Source organism: Macaca mulatta, chromosome 13 (genome assembly GCF_049350105.2).
Source record: "Macaca mulatta isolate MMU2019108-1 chromosome 13, T2T-MMU8v2.0, whole genome shotgun sequence".
Classification (NCBI taxonomy): Eukaryota; Metazoa; Chordata; class Mammalia; order Primates; family Cercopithecidae; genus Macaca; species Macaca mulatta.
In genome coordinates, this window is record NC_133418.1 from 50,615,347 (window position 1) to 50,632,868 (window position 17,522).

At 44.7% G+C, this 17,522-nt stretch overlaps 1 protein-coding gene across 7 annotated transcripts in view; it reads left to right on the forward strand.

The window, feature by feature from the left end:
- BOLA3 (bolA family member 3) overlaps nt 1–17,522 on the forward strand; it is a 190,764-nt gene that overhangs the window by 123,071 nt on the left and 50,171 nt on the right. The window lies entirely within an intron of this gene.

Here is a 17,522-nt window from a genome sequence, read left to right on the forward strand (position 1 = left end):
TCCAGGAAGGAAAGGAACATGGTAAATTTACAGTGAAGAAACCTGACAGTTACTGCCTCAACCACGTGATAAAAGTTAGCACTACCCAGTAATGGAACACACGTATGTGCCTTCTGATAGGATCCATTGAGGAGACACATCACTTCGTAGCTCTTAACAAGCCTGTAAATTTAATAAAGTGATTTTCCTAAACCAATGAGTCTCCTAAAAACAGTTACAGATTCCTCATTTCACATTGAGGAGAAAGATCACAGACCCAGAATGTTAAAACTGTCCAGGAAAAAAAAAAAAACAGTTCTAAAGCTTTGGAACACACTAGGAGATCTTAATCTATTCACAAGGAAATATCAGACAAGCCCAAAGTGAGAGATATTCTACAAGATAAATTGCTTGTACTCTTGACAGCTCCAAGGCCATGAAAGACAAAGAATGAGAAACTGTTCTCCATTACAGGAACCTAGACATGATAGCTAAATGCTGTTTGATTCTGGACTGGATTCTGGACCCAAAACTTTTTGTCTTTCTTTTTTTCTTTCTTTCTTCTTTCTTCCCGGGTTTTTACGCCATTCTCCTGCCTCAGCCTCCCGAGTAGCTGGGACTACAGGCGCCCGCCACCTCGCCCGGCTAGTTTTTTGTATTTTTTAGTAGAGACGGGGTTTCACCGTGTTAGCCAGGATGGTCTCGATCTCCTGACCTCGTGATCCGCCCGTCTCGGCCTCCCAAAGTGCTGGGATTACAGGCTTGAGCCACCGCGCCCGGCCTTAATCTCCTCTTATAAAGAAACCAGTAAGATTAATTTAGAGCCCACCCTAACAGCCCCATTTTAACCTAGTCATTGTTTTAAAGGCCGTATTTCCAAATACAGTCGCATTCCAAGGTCAGAGTGTCAACGCTGAATTTTGGAGAACATACAATTCAGTCCATAACAATGTATATACATAAAATAAAATAAAATAAAACAAGTGGCAAATGTAAAATATTAACAACTGGAGAAGAGTATGCAAGTATTCTTTGAACTTTTCCTGTAACCTTTCTGTATGTCTGAAATAATGTCAACATATTTTTAAAGACCAGTAATTTCTTTCTTTCTCTCTCTCTTTCTCTCTCTCTTTCTTTCTCTCTTTCTTTCTTTCTTTCTTTCTTTCTTTCTTTCTTTCTTTCTTTCTTTCTTTCTTTCTTTCTCTCTCTCTCTCTCTCTCTCTCTTTCTTTCTTTCTTTCTTTCTCTTTATTTCTTTTTCTTTCCTTCTTTCTTTCTTTTTTTTTTTTTTTGAGATGGAGTCTCGCTGTGTCACCCAGGCCTGGAATGCAATGGCGGGATCTTGGCTCACTGCAACCTCAGCCTTCTGGGTTCAAGTGATTCTCGTGCCTCAGCCTACCAAGTAGCTGGGATTACAGGCGTGTACCACTATACCTGGCTAATTTTTGTGTTTTTAGTAAAGATGGGGTTTCCCCATGTTGGTCAGGCTAAAAAGATCAGTAATATTTGTGTCCTTATGGGGCACAGAGTGAGGCAGGCATACAATGAATAAGAGACTAAGAAAAAGAATGTGATACTGAGAGCCCATGAAACAATGGATATGGAAAGTTTAGAGGTCAGAGAATGGCCTACAGGTCATATGACTGGTGATAAGACTGGGTGTGATAATTTGCAGATCCTGTCCCCAGCACACTGTGGGGAGGAGGCACCTTAGAGTTACTTGAACCTAGCAACAGTGATTGAAGAGGGAAAGGAAATACACATGCCCATCTTTTAAGGAACCTAACCCTCCATCCCTCTGCAAAATTTTGGAAATTTTCTTTTCCCAAAATGTGAACTTTCAGGAATGAATTGAAACCGCCTTTGCAAACATTGTCAACAGCAATCTAACGTTAGTTAGATCACTTTATTAACGATCTGATCTAACCAACTTCATCTTGGCTTTTAACTTCCAAACTGCCCTTGGTCATTCCTGGGCATGGGCCGAACTATCCTTGAAAGACCCAAACTTTCTGGGAGGCTGATTTGAGTAATAATAAAACTCCAGGCAGGTGCAGTGGCTCACACCTGTAATCCCAGCACTTTGGGAGCCCGAGGTGGGTGGATCACGAGGTCAGGAGTTCGATACCAGCCTAGCCAACATGGTGAAACCCCATCTCTACTAAAAATACAAAAACAAAAAAAATTAGCCAGGCACTGTGGCATGCACCTGTAATCCCAACTACTCGGGAGGCTGAGACAGGAAAATTGCTTGAACCCGGGAGGTGGGAGGTCGCAGTGAGCCACTGCACTTCAGCCTGGGCGACACAGCAAGACTCTGTCTCAAAAAAAAAAAAAAATTCCAGTCTTCCGTTTAGCCAGCTCTCTGTGTGTTAAACGCTCTCTGTATTGTACTTCTCCTGTGTCTTGATAAATGGGCTGTATCTAGGCAGCAGGCAAGATGACCCCACTGGGCAGTTACAAAACCAATGTGTGAACATTATTATATATTTTTAATATTCTTCACAAAAGGACCTGCTTCTTTTTTTTTTTTTTTTTTTTGAGACGGAGTCTCACTCTGTCACCCGAGCTGGAGTGCAGTGGCCGGATCTCAGCTCACTGCAAGCTCCGCCTCCCGGGTTTACGCCATTCTCCTGCCTCAGCCTCCCGAGTAGCTGGGACTACAGGCGCCCGCCACCTCGCCCGGCTAGTTTTTTGTATTTTTTAGTAGAGACGGGGTTTCACCGTGTTAGCCAGGATGGTCTCGATCTCCTGACCTCGTGATCCGCCCGTCTTGGCCTCCCAAAGTGCTGGGATTACAGGCTTGAGCCACCGCGCCCGGCCTAGGACCTGCTTCTATGCTCCCACTCTCTTAAAATATCATTTATTTAGACTAAGTAGGGTGGCTCATGCCTGTAATCCCAGTACTTTGAGAGGCTGAAGTGGGAGAATTGCTTGAGCCCAGGAGTTCAAGACCAGCCTGGGCAACATAGTGAGACCCCATCTCTACAAAAAATAAAAAACTTAGCCAGGCATTGTGGTGCACACCTGTGGTCCCAGCTATTCGGGAGGCTGAGATGGAAGGATCACTTGACCCTGGGAGGTTGAGGCTGCAGTGAGCTATTATTGGATTACTGCACTCCATTGTGGGTGACAGAGATTCTGTCTTGGCCAGGCGTGGTGGCTCACGCCTGTAATCCCAGCACTTTGGGAGGCCGAGAGGGGCGGATCACAAGGTCAAGAGATCTAGACCATCCTGGCCAACATGGTGAAACCCTGTCTCTACTAAAAATACAAAAATTAGCTGGGCATGGTGGTACAAGCCTGTAGTCCCAGCTACTCGGGAGGCTGAGGCAGGAGAATGGTTTGAACGTGGGAGGCAAAGGTTGCAGTGAGCCGAGATAGCGCCACTGCACTCCAGCCTGGAGACAGAACGAGATTCTGTCTCAAAAATAAAAATAAATAAAATAATAATAATAATAATAACAATAATAATAATGAAATAGGCTGGGCACGATGGCTCACACCTGTAATGCCAGCACTTTGGGAGGCCAAAGTGGGAGGATCACTTCAGCCCAGGAGTTTGAGACCAGCCTGGGCAACATAGTGATACCCTGTGAAAGGAAAATGAATCTCAGACCCTAAAATCACTAAGCGAGGAGAAAGTCAAGCTGGGAACTATGTCAGGCAAACCTGCCTTCCAATTTATTCCCCAATAAGATAGCTACAAAGATTTTAAAAAGCTGCATATCCTCCTCACAATTTGCCCACAGGGAAATTCCTTGTGGGTCTCAAGATCTTTACCCGAAAACAGTCCTGTTGAATTTCACCCTGGCAATGTAAATTGATAGATGATCTTCACACATGCAGGACAGAAAGTCATCTCTCTGCTTACCTCAGACAAATGCATATCTGATTGTTTCCTCTGCCCTATTGTTTTTGTTTTGTTTTGTTTTGTTTGTTTTTGTTTTTTTGAGAGAGAGTTTCGCTCTTGTTGCCCAGACTGGAGTGCAATGGCGTGATCTCAGCTCACTGCAACCTCCGCCCCCTGGGTTCAAGTGATTCTCATGCCTCAGCCTCCCAAGTAGCTGGGATTACAGGTACCCGCCATTATGCCCAACTAATTTTTATATTTTACTAGACATGAGGTATCACCATGTTGGCCAGGCTGGTCTTGAACTCATGACCTCAGGTGATCTGCTCGCCTCAGCCTCTAAAGTGCTGGGATTTCAGGCATGAGCCACTGTGCCTGGCCTCCCCTATTGTTTATGTAAAAATGCAGATTCACTGAGCCAGACTAAATTGTGTATTCAGTGAAATGCTGATTAAGGACTCAAAAGAATGCAGCCTTTTGTATTTTATCTACCTATGACCTAAAAGCCTCCCCACACCACTCCCCACTTTGAATTGTTCCATCTTTTGGGACTGAATCAGTGTACATATTACACATATTGATTGATGTCTCATGTCTCCCTAAAATGAATACAAGTAAGCTGTACCCTGACCACCTTGGGTACATGTAATCAGGACCTTCTGATGTGGCTGTGTCATGGGTACCTGCTTAAGCTTGGCAAACCAAACTTTCTAAATTGATTGAGACCTATCTCAAATATTTTAGGTTCACATTCTGTCTCTAAAAAATATTTAAAAATTAGCTGACTGTGGTGGCATGCACCTGTATTGAAGTAGCCTCATTGTCTGGGGTAAAACCCCAGGTTCATTGCCTCACAGCCACAGAGATCAAGGATGTGGACACACAAAGAGTGAGGTTAAGAACGGGAAGTTTAATAGGCAAAAGAAAGAGAATAGCTCTCTGCTACAGAGAGGGGTCCCAGAAAAATGGGGTGTCGATCTACGGTGAAATGCAGAAGGTTTTATAGATGAGCTGGTTGGAAAGTGGTGTCTGATCTACATAGGGCACAAAAAACTGGTTAGGACCAGGTGTGCCATTTGTATGGGGCACAATTTTCTGGCAGCCCCCACCCTACTCTTTTATTATGCAGGCAGGTTTTCAGCCTAAGCTGTGCTGTGTTGCCACTTCTTTGCTACTATACGTGTGCTAACAAAACGGAAGATAAAGCTTCCATGATGGATATGCCTGGCCCCCAGATAGCCCTTTTCTATTGGCACAGCTGCCAGCATTCCCCTGTGCAATGTTCCAGCTTGCTTACCTATGTTTGCAGCTAAATTTTTCAGGCTGCTTTTTGTTAGGAGAAAAATAATTTCTTAGACTGCTTTTTGTTAGAAGGGAAGCTCTGCTGAGGACTCATTTGCCCTCACTATCTGCCTAAATAATTTCTTTCTACTCCCTGTATCAGTCTCAGCTACTAGGGAGGCTGAGGCAGGAGGATGGCTTGAGCCCCAGATGCACCTTGTGCCACTGCACTCCACCCTGAGTGACAGAGCAAGAACCTGTTTCAAAATAATGATAAAAATAAAATAAAATCTCCTTTGTTTAACAAAAATATTTTATGCCCCAATTTTAGTCCAAATTCTGTGAGGTGGAGGTGCTTAAGCCTGTCTATATCCCACCCCAGCTAGTCTTTCTGCCTCGTCTTTCTTTGCTCTGCCCTCTATACTCTAAGCATACTCTGCATTTCTGCATAGTGTTCGATTGTACTCCTTTCTCTGCTCCCTGTACCCCTACCCTGCCTGACTTAAAAGCCTGGCCCCTAGACCTCCACTTTAAGTGAACCCAAATGCTTCATATACAAATAACCAGGAATCAGGACTGCATACCAGAAAAATAAACCTTTTACTCCAACACAAAACAGACAGACAGAATGAATTGCATTTTCCTCTGGGCTATTGTAGCATGTAGGAATACTCCTATTTCAACACTCAGAACATCTTGATGTTGTTTGTGCACCTGTCTATCTTCAACAATAGTGGATGTAGGCTTATTTAACCAAAGCGATTTATATCTCATGATTCATCTCATTAATCTTTAGCGTGAAAGCAGAGAGCACATTAATGACTAAACATCTTTTTTTTTTTTTTTTTGAGATGGAGTATTGCTCTGTCACTCAGGATAGAGTGCAGTAGCACGATCTCAGCTCATGGCAACCTCCACCTCCCAGGTTCAAGCGGTTCTCCTGCCTCAGCCTCCTGAGTAGCTGGGATTACAGGCGCACGCCACCATACCCAGCTAATTTTTATATTTGTAGTAGAGATGGGGTTTCACTATATTGTTCAGGCTGGTCTCAAACTCCTGACCTCGTGATCTGCCCACCTCAGCCCCAAAGTGCTGGGATTACAGGTCTGAGCCACCGTGCCCGGCCTTTTTTTTTTTTTTTTAAGACAGAGATTGAGGTCTCGCTCTGTCACCCAGGCTGGAGTGCAGTGGCGCGATCTCAGCTCACTGCAACCTCCGCCTCCTGGGTTCAAGCAATTCTCCTGCAAGTGAAAGGGCCCCTCTGTATATCTTCATGAACCAAAGGGCATGAAAGGCTGCTGCTTAAGGATCCCGTGTTTGGAGAACTCTGACCTGAGAATTTGGGCTTAGGTGCCTCTTCAACTCTTGTTTGTTGCCTTGAACCAGGGATGCCTTCAGTTTGAGGGGCACCTCTGGATTTAGGAAGAGTCAGTGTGGCACCTAAGTAGATGCAAATAGATTTTCTTCTAATTTCAAGGAAAAGTAAGGAAATCTTACTTATTTAACAGGATAGAAAAGGGGACAGGGAGTCAAAGGGTGAGGAAGAAGGGCACTACGTGTATGGACTATTAATCATGCATCAGGCACTGTGCTAGATTCTTCCCCTACATTTACTCATAATGCTAACATTCCTGTGAGGTCAATATCTCTATATTAAAAAAGAAGAGACAGATTCACAAAGTTAAAGTAATTTGCCCATGGTCACGCTAGTAATGGCAGTGCTAGGATTAAATACAAGCCTGTCTTCATGCAAAATCCATGTTCATCCACAAAACCTGACTAGTACTGTTGTTAGTTCTGGTTGAAGACAAGGCATTTGGCAGAACACATTGGCCAGAATGCAGGAGAAGGAACCTCTGACAAGGTCACAGAAGACTTAAGGAAGTGATTCGCACTGAAGGTTACACTCTTACAAACCTTTTTCTTTTCCTCTCCCTCCCCTTCTCCTTTCCCCTCTCTTCCCCTTCCCTCCCCCTCCTTTTCCTTCTTTTCCATCTTCTTTGTTTTCCTCCTCCTTTTTCTTCTTTTTTGCCTGCTAAAAACAACTCTTGGCTGGGCCCAATGGCTCATGCCTGTAATCCCAGCACTTTGGGAGGCTGAGGCCAGCAGATCGCTTGAGCCTAGGAGTTCGAGACCAGCCTGGGCAACATGACAAAAACCTGCCTCTGCTAAAAATAGAAATATGTGCTGAGTGTGGTGGTGTGCACCTGTAGTCCCAGCTACTCAGGAGGCCGAGGTGGGAAGATCACCTGAGCTCGGGAGGTGGAGGTGGCAGTGAGCCAAGATCATGCCACTGCATTCCAGCCTGGGTGACAGAGTGAGACCCTGTCTCAAAAATTTAATTTATTAGTTAATTTTTAAAAACCAAACAACTCTTATTAAATTGTACCATCTATGAAAATGTTGGGCTGGGTGTGGTGGCTTATGCCTGTAAACTTAGCACTTTGGGAGGTCAAGGCAAGAGGATTCCTTAAGTCCAAGAGTTCCTCACCAGCCTGGGCAACATAGTGGGACCTTCAAAAAATACAAAAATTAGCCAGGCGTGGTAGTGTGTGCCTATAATCCCAGCTACTCGGCCAAGCGGGAAGATGGCTGGAGTGCGGGAGGTTGAGGCTGCAATGAGCCATGATCGCATCACTGCACTCCAGCCTGGGTGACAGAGTAAGACCCTGCCTCAAAACAATATATAAAAATAAAAATTTTGTATGATTGTTTTATGAAACAGAGATGATGTTTACCAATGTGCTTAAAAATAAATTATTCTGACAGTAGCACCAAAAGTTGTTTTGGAGATTATTGTCCAACTTCCTTCAGTACTTAGATGCCAATTGATCATGCTTTTGCTTATCATCTCCTTACAATTAATTACAAGTGAATTGTAGCCTATAATTTATCATGAAAAAAGTTCTACAAAGTTATTAGTACTGATTTTATTAAACTGAACTTTAAAATTTTTTTTTTTTGAGACAGGGTCTTGCTCTGTTGCCCAAGCTAGAATGTAGTGGTGCCAACATGGCACAATGCAGCCTCGACCTCTTGGGCTCAAGTGATCCTCCCACCTTGGCCTCTCAAAGTGCTCAGATGACAGTGATGCAGGATTTTTCTTGGTCACTTTGCCAGTCAGGGACCTCCGTGGCCAGTGTCATCCCTGCCTGGGCCTCAGTTGGCCCCAGGCCTGCCACAGGAGTCACCTGTCCACTTGGCCAGCTGGACCATACCTGGCTTGCACATTGGCCCAGATCCTGTGCTGGCTGCAGGATCCATGCTCATCCCACAGCTGTGCTGGGCATGCCCCAGCCCGCCTGTGTTGTAGCTCATATCCACATTTGGCAATTCCTGAGTTCTTGTCCTGCATCCAGGAAGAATGAGGTTACGCTGACAGTGGAAGGGTGAGGAGGGTGGAGAAGAATTTTATTGAGTGACAGAACAGCCCTTAGTGGAGAGGAGATGAGAGGGTGATCCCCCACCCAAAGTCAAATGGTCTCCCTCCCAGTATGGCTGGTTGCAGGGCTTTTATGGGCTCTGAATGGGGAGTGTGTGCTGATTGGTTTGTGAGTATGCAAAAAGGTTAAAACAAAGGCACCACTCAAAGGTGGGCATGACAGTGTAAAAAACCAGTTAGGAAAAGGTATATCTATGTAAAATAGGTGAAGCGTGGGAATCAATCAGAGGAAACCTTACCAAACAGGAAGAGAGGCTCTCAATCCAGTCCGTGGATTTACCCGGGACTCGTAGCTTGATTTTCAGGCTTTAAAACTGTCTTTAGTTTGAAGGTTGGGTTTCACCAAGGACCTGCCCCTGTCTGCCTAGGCATTTGTCTGCCTCCTGCCACTATCAACGATCCACATTCAGCATTTTAAAGTTAGTAACAATATTGGGAGAAATGATTCGCTGCAGAGAACAGCATAACTAACAGGTAGCCCTTACTATGTACTAGTCACTGTACCAACTGCTTTATGCTTAGTAACTCACTTCATCCTCACAGCGAGCCTATAAAGCAGTATACTACTACTATTCCCATTCTACAGAAGAGGAGATTGAGGCACAAAGAGGTTAGTAACCTCACATAGATAGTAAATGGTCAATCTAATTTTCAAATCCATTTTCTTTCTTTTTTAAGATACAAGAGAAATGATCATTTTTGAACTTTAAGAGAAAAGAAAAGAAGTTAACAACACAAACTTTAGTTTCTTTTCTTTTTTTTTTTTTTTGAGAGGGAGTCTCGCGCTGTCGCCCAGGCTGGAGTGCAGTGGCCGCCGGATCTCAACTCACTGCAAGCTCCGCCTCCCGGGTTTGCGCCATTCTCCTGCCTCAGCCTCCGGAGTAGCTGGGACTACAGGCGCCCGCCACCTCGCCCGGCTATTTTTTTGTATTTTTTAGTAGAGACGGGGTTTCACCGTGTTAGCCAGGATGGTCTCGATCTCCTGACCTCGTGATCCGCCCGTCTCGGCCTCCCAAAGTGCTGGGATTACAGGCTTGAGCCACCGCGCCCGGCCTTTTTTAAGATACAAGAGAAATGATCATTTTTGAACTTTAAGAGAAAAGGAAAGAAGTTAACAACACAAACTTTAGTTTCTGACAAATAATAATAGCCAGTATGAGGGAAAACAGAGAAAAAGTACAACATTAACAAAATCATAATAATAACCAACATATACCAGTTACTGTTCTGAGCATTTTACATGCATTATTTAATCTTCACATCAGCTCTAGTCTTATTCCTTTTTGCAGATGAGGAAATTGAGGCACAAAGAGGTTAAATAACTTAGTTACACAACTAGTGAGTTAGAGTTAAGACAACAAAGGAAAATAACAAAAATATAAAAGTAGAGGCATTTTGGCTGGTCGCAGTGGCTCTCGCCTGTAATCCCAGCACTTTGGGAGGCCGAGGCAGGTGGATTACCTGAGGTCAGGAGTTCAAGACAAACCTGGCCAATGTGGTGAAACCCTGTCTCCACTAAAAATACAAATATTAGCTGGGCACGGTGGCATACACCTGTAGTCTCAGCTACTTGGGAGGCTGAGGTGGGAGAATTGCTTGAACCTGGGAGGCCGCAATTGCAGTGAGCCAAGATTGCGCCATTGCACTCTAGCCCGGGTGACAGAGCAAGACTTCGTCTCAAGGAAAAAAAAAAAAGAGTAGAGGCATTTTAAAACTGCAGAGTGGGCCAGACGCAATGGCTCATGCCTATAATCCCAGCACTTTAGGAGGCCGAGGTAGGCAGATCACCTGAGGTCAGGAGTTCAAGACCAGCCTGGCCAACATGGTGAAACCCCATTTCTACTAAAAATTAGCCAGGTGTGGTGGTGCATGCCTATAATTCCAGCTACTCAGGAGGCTGAGGTGGGAGAGTTGCTTGAATCCAGGAGGCAGAGGGTGCAGTAAGCTGAGATCACGCCATTGCACTCCAGCCTGGGTGACAAGAGCAAGACTCCGTCTCAAAAAAAATAAAAGGGTGATTGGGGTCTCCCCATGGTAGAAAACAATATTAGCCAAATTTTTGTCACCAATATGAGCCAAAAATTTTGGCATCACATCTCACTCAAAAGTGCACCTTCAGGCCGGGCACGGTGGCTCACGTGTGTAATCCCAGCACTTTGGGAGGCCAAGGCGAGTGGATCACCTGAGGTCAAGAGTTTGAGACCAGACTGACCAACATGATGAAACTCTGTCTCTACTAAAAATGCAAAAATTAGCTGGGTGTGGTGGCATACGCCTGTAATCCCAGCTGCTAGGGAGGCTGAGACAGAAGAATCGCTTGAATTCGGGAGGTTGCAATGAGCTAATATCACACCACTGCACTCCAGCCTGGGCGACAGAGCGAGACTCTATCACAAAAAAAAAAAAAAAATGCACCTTCAGAGAAAGCTACTCTGTAGTCAGAGAACTACAGGCCGTGCCTGGTAATACAGATCGTCATCTGTGCCCTTGATTCCTGCCTGAATCCCTCCCCCTACACCAATGTCTTTTGTGGGTGTTCACTTCTGCACCACTGCAGTGGAGTGTGACGATGAGAATGCTGTCAGAGGACTTTCCCAACATCACCACATTTATCAACTTCCCCCTTCTGTCCTCCTCTTACAGGAACTTTCAAGATCATTGAATAGATCATTCTTAAACACTCTTCTCTTGCTTTTGTAATACTCCCTCTTAGTTTCCCTTCCGTTTCTCTGACTGCATCTTCTCAACCTCCTTTGTCTGTTTCTTCCCTTGTGGTCTTTAAATGTCAGAAGTCTGGGCCAGGCGTGATGGCTCACGCCTGTAATCCCAGCAGTTTGTGAGGCCAAAGTGGGCAGATCACGAGGTCAGGAGTTGGAGACCAGCCTGACCAACATGGTGAAACCCTGTCTTTACTAAAAATACAAACATTAGCTGGGTGTGATGGTGTGCGTCTGTAATCCCGGCTACTCAGGAGGCTGAGGCAGGAGAATTGCTTGAAACTAGGAGGCTGAGGTTGCAGTGAGCCGAGATGGCGCCACTGCACTCCAGCCTGGGTGACAAAGCAAGACTCTATCTCAAAAGAAAAAAAGAAAAAAAAAAGGTTCGAGACCATCAGCCTGGCCAACATGGTGAAACCCGTCTCTACTAAGAATACAAAAATTAGCCGGGTGTGGTGGCATGTACCTATAATCCCAGCTACTCGGGAGGCTGAGGCACAAGAATTGTTTGAACCCAGGAGGCAGAGGTTGCAGTGAGCCAAGATCGCGCCACTGCACTCTAGCCCGGATGACAGAGCAAGACTCTGTCTTGGAAAAAATATATATATATATGTATATATAATATATATAGTAAATATATGTATATATAATATATATTGTAAAAATATATATATATATATATCAGAAGTCCTCAAGGCTCCATTTTGGCACCTCTTTCTTTTTACCCTCCCCTCAGATATTTTACGCACTTCCATGGCTGTAAATATCTATATGCTGATAACTTCCAAGTTTATATCCATCTATCCAGGCCTCTTCTTTGAGTTCCAAATCTGTATATACCTGTACAGTCTAACATTTCAGAGTTAATGCATCCAAAACAGACTCCTGATGTACCCCTAAAGCTGCTTTCTTCCCAGTCTTTTCCATCTCAGTAAATGGAAACAACCAGCTACCAGTTGCTTGTGCCAAAGACACAGGAATCAACCTTGCCTCCACATCCAGCTCTTCATTGAGACTTGTGTATTTTTTTCTCTAAAATAAATCTCAATTCCACCTACGTCTCTCCATTGATCTAAGCCAGGTCAACTCTATCTCCTACTCAGACAGCTTCGCTTTTTTAAATTTTTATTATTTTTTTAAGACAGGGCTTACTCTATCACCCTGGCTAGAGTGCGGTGGATTGAGTACAGCTCATAGCATCCTCAACCTCTCAGGCTCAAGCAATCCTCCCACCTTAGCTTCCCGAGTAGGTAGGACTATAGGCACATGTCTATAGCCAGCACACCTGGCTAATTTTTGTATTTTTTGTAGAGATGGAGTCTCCCTATGTTTCCCAGGCTGATCTTGAACTCCTGAGCTCGAGGATCCTCCCTGCTTAGCCTTCCAAAATGCTGGGATCACAGGCCAGGATCACCTGGCCACTGTTTCGGTTTTTTAAAGAGTAAATGGTGTCATGCTTGTCCTGAAACCCTTTCAATGGATGGCCACCTTGCTTCAAATAAGATCCAAGACTCTTGGTGCTGGTTTCATCTCCCTTCACTTTCCCCCTTGTCTATCACATTCTCATCACACTGACTTTTTTCAGTTCCTTGAACACAACATACTCTTTCTTGCTTCAAAACCTTCACACATGCTGTGGACTCTGAGCAGATCTCTTCTTTCTCTCTCTCCATTCAGCTAACTCATCTTCTGGAGACTAGGCTTAAATGGCATCTCCTAAGTCTCCTCAGTCTCTCCCAGGTCTCTCCTGCAACATGCTTTAAAAAAAATGTTGCCAGGCACAGTGGCTCACTCATGCCTGTAATCCCAGAAATTTGGGAGACTAAGGAGGGAGGATCCTTGAGCCTAGGAGTTCAAAACCAGCTTAGGCAACCTAGTGAGACCCCATCTCTAAAAAAAAAAAAAAAAAAAAAAAAAATTAGCCATATGTGGTGGAGTGAGCCTGTAGTCCCAGCTACTTGGGAGGCTAAGGTGGGAGGATCACTTGACCCTGGGAGGTTGAGGCCGCAATGAACTACGATCACACTACTACTGCATTCCAGCTTGGGTGACAGAGTCAGATCCTGTCTCAAAACAAATTCTTTTAAAATTATTGTTAAAAAAATTTTAAAGCCAGTGAAATTTACCAGTACGGGATTGTATATCAACTTTAGGGACACTAATGTTTGTTTGTTGAGACAGGGTCTCACTCTGTTGCCCACGCTGTAGTGCAGTGGCACGATCTTGGCTCACTGCAACTTCTGCCTCCCAGGTTCAAGCAATTCTCCCACCTCAGCCTCCCAAGTAGCTGGGATTACAGGTGTGCACCATCACGCCTGGCTAATTTTTGTATTTATTTTATTTTATTTTTGATTCAGAGTCTTGCTCAGTCACCCAGGCTGGAGTGCAGTGGCATGATCTCAGCTCACTGCAGCCTCTGCCTCCTGGGTTCAAGTGATTCTTGTGCCTCAGCCTCCCAGTGGTGCAGTCTCCATTCACTGCAGCCTGGACTTCCTGGGCTCAAGGGATCCTCCCACCTCAGCCTCCAGAGTAGCTGGGACTACAGGCTCAAGTCACCACGCCCAGCTAATTTTTGTATTTTTTGTAGAAAAGGGGTTTCGCCATGTTGCCCAGGCTGGTCAGCAACTTTACTGTTTGTTTCTTTTCACCTATTTGTGACAAAGATTAAAATTCCTTAATCTGTCACAGGAGTAGAGTTTTTTGTTTGTTTTTGTTTTTTAAAAAACAACAACAACAAAAACTTGAGCTCCCAACAGCACCAACTGGCTGGGAGGGGCAGGAACCTTACTGTGACCAAAGCGGGAAGATGGCCTGTGTGGGTGAGGTTGTTAGGGTAAAAGTGGAGTTTTGCAAATGATAGGATGGGCACTTACACAGAACGAAAATGCAGAGTTGCAAATCTTGCCTCAGGGAGCTGGAAAGGGGAACTGTGTGATGAAAGGGGGGTGGGGAGAGGTTCAGAAGAGCCAGTCCTGGAGACTTCATAATTTGCTGCTTAGCTTCTGCTTTCAGCATCTGCTGTGACCAGATGGTGTGCAGTGATCTCTGGTCAGCTAAGCCAAGAAGTGAATAAAACTTCTTTAGTCTTTGTACAGACCTTGTCTGATGGGGAACAAATTGTCCTGTAGCAATTAGCAAAGAACAATTTCTTTTTCTCTCTTTTACTGGAAAATCTTATCTTTGATCTCTAAGTGAACTATGTTGATATCCTGCTTAAATATTGATTGAGGATTTTTCCCTAACCCTGAAATCCTCCCTCCCTGCTACCCCAACCAAATTTAGCCATCCTGAAAGGTTTTTCTTATGAATAGCTGGTCTTCTATCCTCAGTGATTCTTCAACTGGAAGAAAAATACCACTGAAAGAGGAAAAACTTCCATGAATTTCTTTTTTCCCATGTTATTTGGAAGTCATTTTAATGATGTTATTTAAGTAATATAAATTACCACAGAAGTGTAAATAGATTTTTTTTTTTTTTTGAGACAGGGCCTCAGTTTTGTCAACCAGGCTGAAGTACAGCGGTGCGATCTCGGCTCACTGCAGCCTCTATCTACCTCCAGGGCTCAACCCATCCTCCCGCCTCAGCTTCCCAAGTAGCTGGGACTATAGATGTGCACCCCCATGCCTGGCTTTTTTTTTTTTTTTTTTTTTGTAGAAATGGGGAGATGGGGGTTTGTCATGTTGCCTAGGCTGGTCCCAAATCCCTGAGCTGAAGTTATCTGCCCACTTCAGCCTCACAAAGTGCTGGGATTACAGGCGTGAGCCACCTCACCTGGCCTAAATCTGTGTTCCTATATTTGTAACTTCCATATAGCTATATCAAATCACATATATTTATCAATCAAATTCCAAAAAACTACAAAAGTTTAAAAAATTCAAATTAAAATTACTAACTTATTTTTTTCAGGTGAGGAAAAAGAGTATGTAAATTTGCTTTACATAACTGACTGAAAAATACATTCAAGAAATAGTAAATATAATTTAATACAGTCTCATGTGCTCTAACATCATTAACTTAATGTGACAAGTGATACATGAACGAAATAAAATTACCGGAAACATGAATAGTGTGCAGTCAGGTACAGGGCAAACTCTTTTACATTGAGCACCCTGCACCACCATTGGCTGAGCCATGACTCAAGTCTCCCCCTATTTTCCTTTTGTTTTCTTCATTCCACCATGGTGGAATGAAGGCGTTGCTTGGCTGTCACTTGGCATTAATACCACACAAAAGCCTGTACATGAATGTTCATGACAGCATTATTAATAATAGACAAAAAGTGGAAACAACCCAAATGTTCCTCAACAGATGAATGGATAAACAGAATGTGGTATATTCACATAATGTAATATTACTCATCCATAGAAAGATATAAAGTTGCCGGGCGTGGTGGCTCACGCCTGTAATCCCAGCACTTTGGGAGGCCGAGGCGGGCGGATCACAAGGTCAGGAGATCGAAACCATCCTGGCGAACACGGTGAAACCCCGTCTCTACTAAAAATGCAAAAAAATTAGCTGGGCGTGGTGGCGGGCGCCTGTAGTCCCAGCTTCTCGGGAGGCTGAGGCAGGAGAATGGCGTGAACCCGGGAGGCGACTGAGCTTGCAGTGAGCGGAGATCGCGCCACTGCACTCCAGGCTGGGAGACAGAAAGAGACTCCATCTCAAAAACAAAAAAACAAAAAAACAAAAAAAAAAGAAAGAAAGAAAAGAAAGTTTTTTTCTTTTTTCTTTTTTTTTTGTTTTAGAGACAGGTCTGGCTCTGTTACCCAGGCTGGAGTGCAGCAGCGCCATCTTGGCTCACTGCAGCCTCCACCTCCTGGACTCAAGGGATCCTCCCACCTCAGCCTCCCGAATAACTGTGACCACTGGTACACCCCATTATGCCTGACTAATTTTTCTATTTTTGTAGAGACAGGGTTTCACAATGTTGCCCAGGCTGGTCTCGAACTCCTGAGCTCAAGTGATCCACCAGCCTCAGACTCCCAAAGTGCTGGGATTACAGGCGTAAGGCACAACTGTGCCTGGCCAGGAATGAAGTTTTGATACATGCTACAATATTGGTGAGTTTTAAAACATGCTAAGTGAGAGAAGTCAGTCACAAAAGACCACATAATGTATACTTCCGTTCACAGTGTATATGAAATGTCCAGATTAGGTAAATCCATGGAAATAGAAAGTAGAGTAGTGGTTGCCAGGGGTTGGGAGGAGGGAGGTGGGTGATAAAGAGTGACTGCTAATAGGTATGGGGTTTCTTTTCCAGGTGGTGAAAATGACCTAGAATTATGGTTAGGCTGGGCGCCGTGGCTCACGTTTGTAATCCCAGCACTTTAAGAGGCCAAGGTGAGTGGATCACTTGAGGTCAGGAGTTCAAGATCGAGACCAGCCTGGTCAACATGGTGAAATCCCGTCCTTACTGAAAAAAAAAAAAAAAATAGCCGGGTGTGGTGGCGCACGACTGTGATCCCAGGTACTCGGGAGGCTGAGGCATGAGAATCACTTGAATCTGGAAGGCAGAGGTTGCAACGAGCCTAGATTGCACCACTGCACTTCAGCCTGGGTTACAAAGTGAGACTCTGTCTGAAAAACAAACAAAAAAAATTAGTGGTGATGGTTGGCACACTTTGAAAACATAAACAAAGCCGGAGGCAGTGGCTCACACCTGTGATCTCAGCATTTTGGGAGGCCAAACCAGGAGGATCCCTTGAGCCCAGGAGTCCAAGACCAGCTTGGGCAACACAGTGAGACCCCCGTCTCTGCAAAAACTTTGAGAAAATTAGCCGGGCGTGGTGGCACGCACCTGTGGTCTCAGCTACTCGGGAGGCTGAGGCGAGAGGATCACTTAAGCCCAGGAAGTCCAGGCTGCAGTGAACTGTGAACTCCAGTCTGGGCGATAGAGTGAGACACTTCAAAAAAGAAAAAACATAAACGAAAAGGACCACTAGAGGGTACATGTTTAAAGGATAGATTTTATGCTATGTGAATATATCTCAAGTAAAAATTAAAAATTTTAAAATTTGCAGGGGTAGGTAGCGCTTATAGAGGACCCTGCGCAACCTAGGGAGCTGGGTCGAAACTCAGCAGCACCAAGATAGACTAAGAGCAGGACTAGCCACTGCCCTTTCCGCAGGACCGCCGTCCTCGCCACGCCTCCCGGGGAGGGAGGGCCTGGCTTGGAGAGCAATGATTGGCCAAGTTCTAGGACGAGGCGGAGCGAAAGGGGGTGCGTCTAGTCCCTCCCGGCGCCGCGAAAC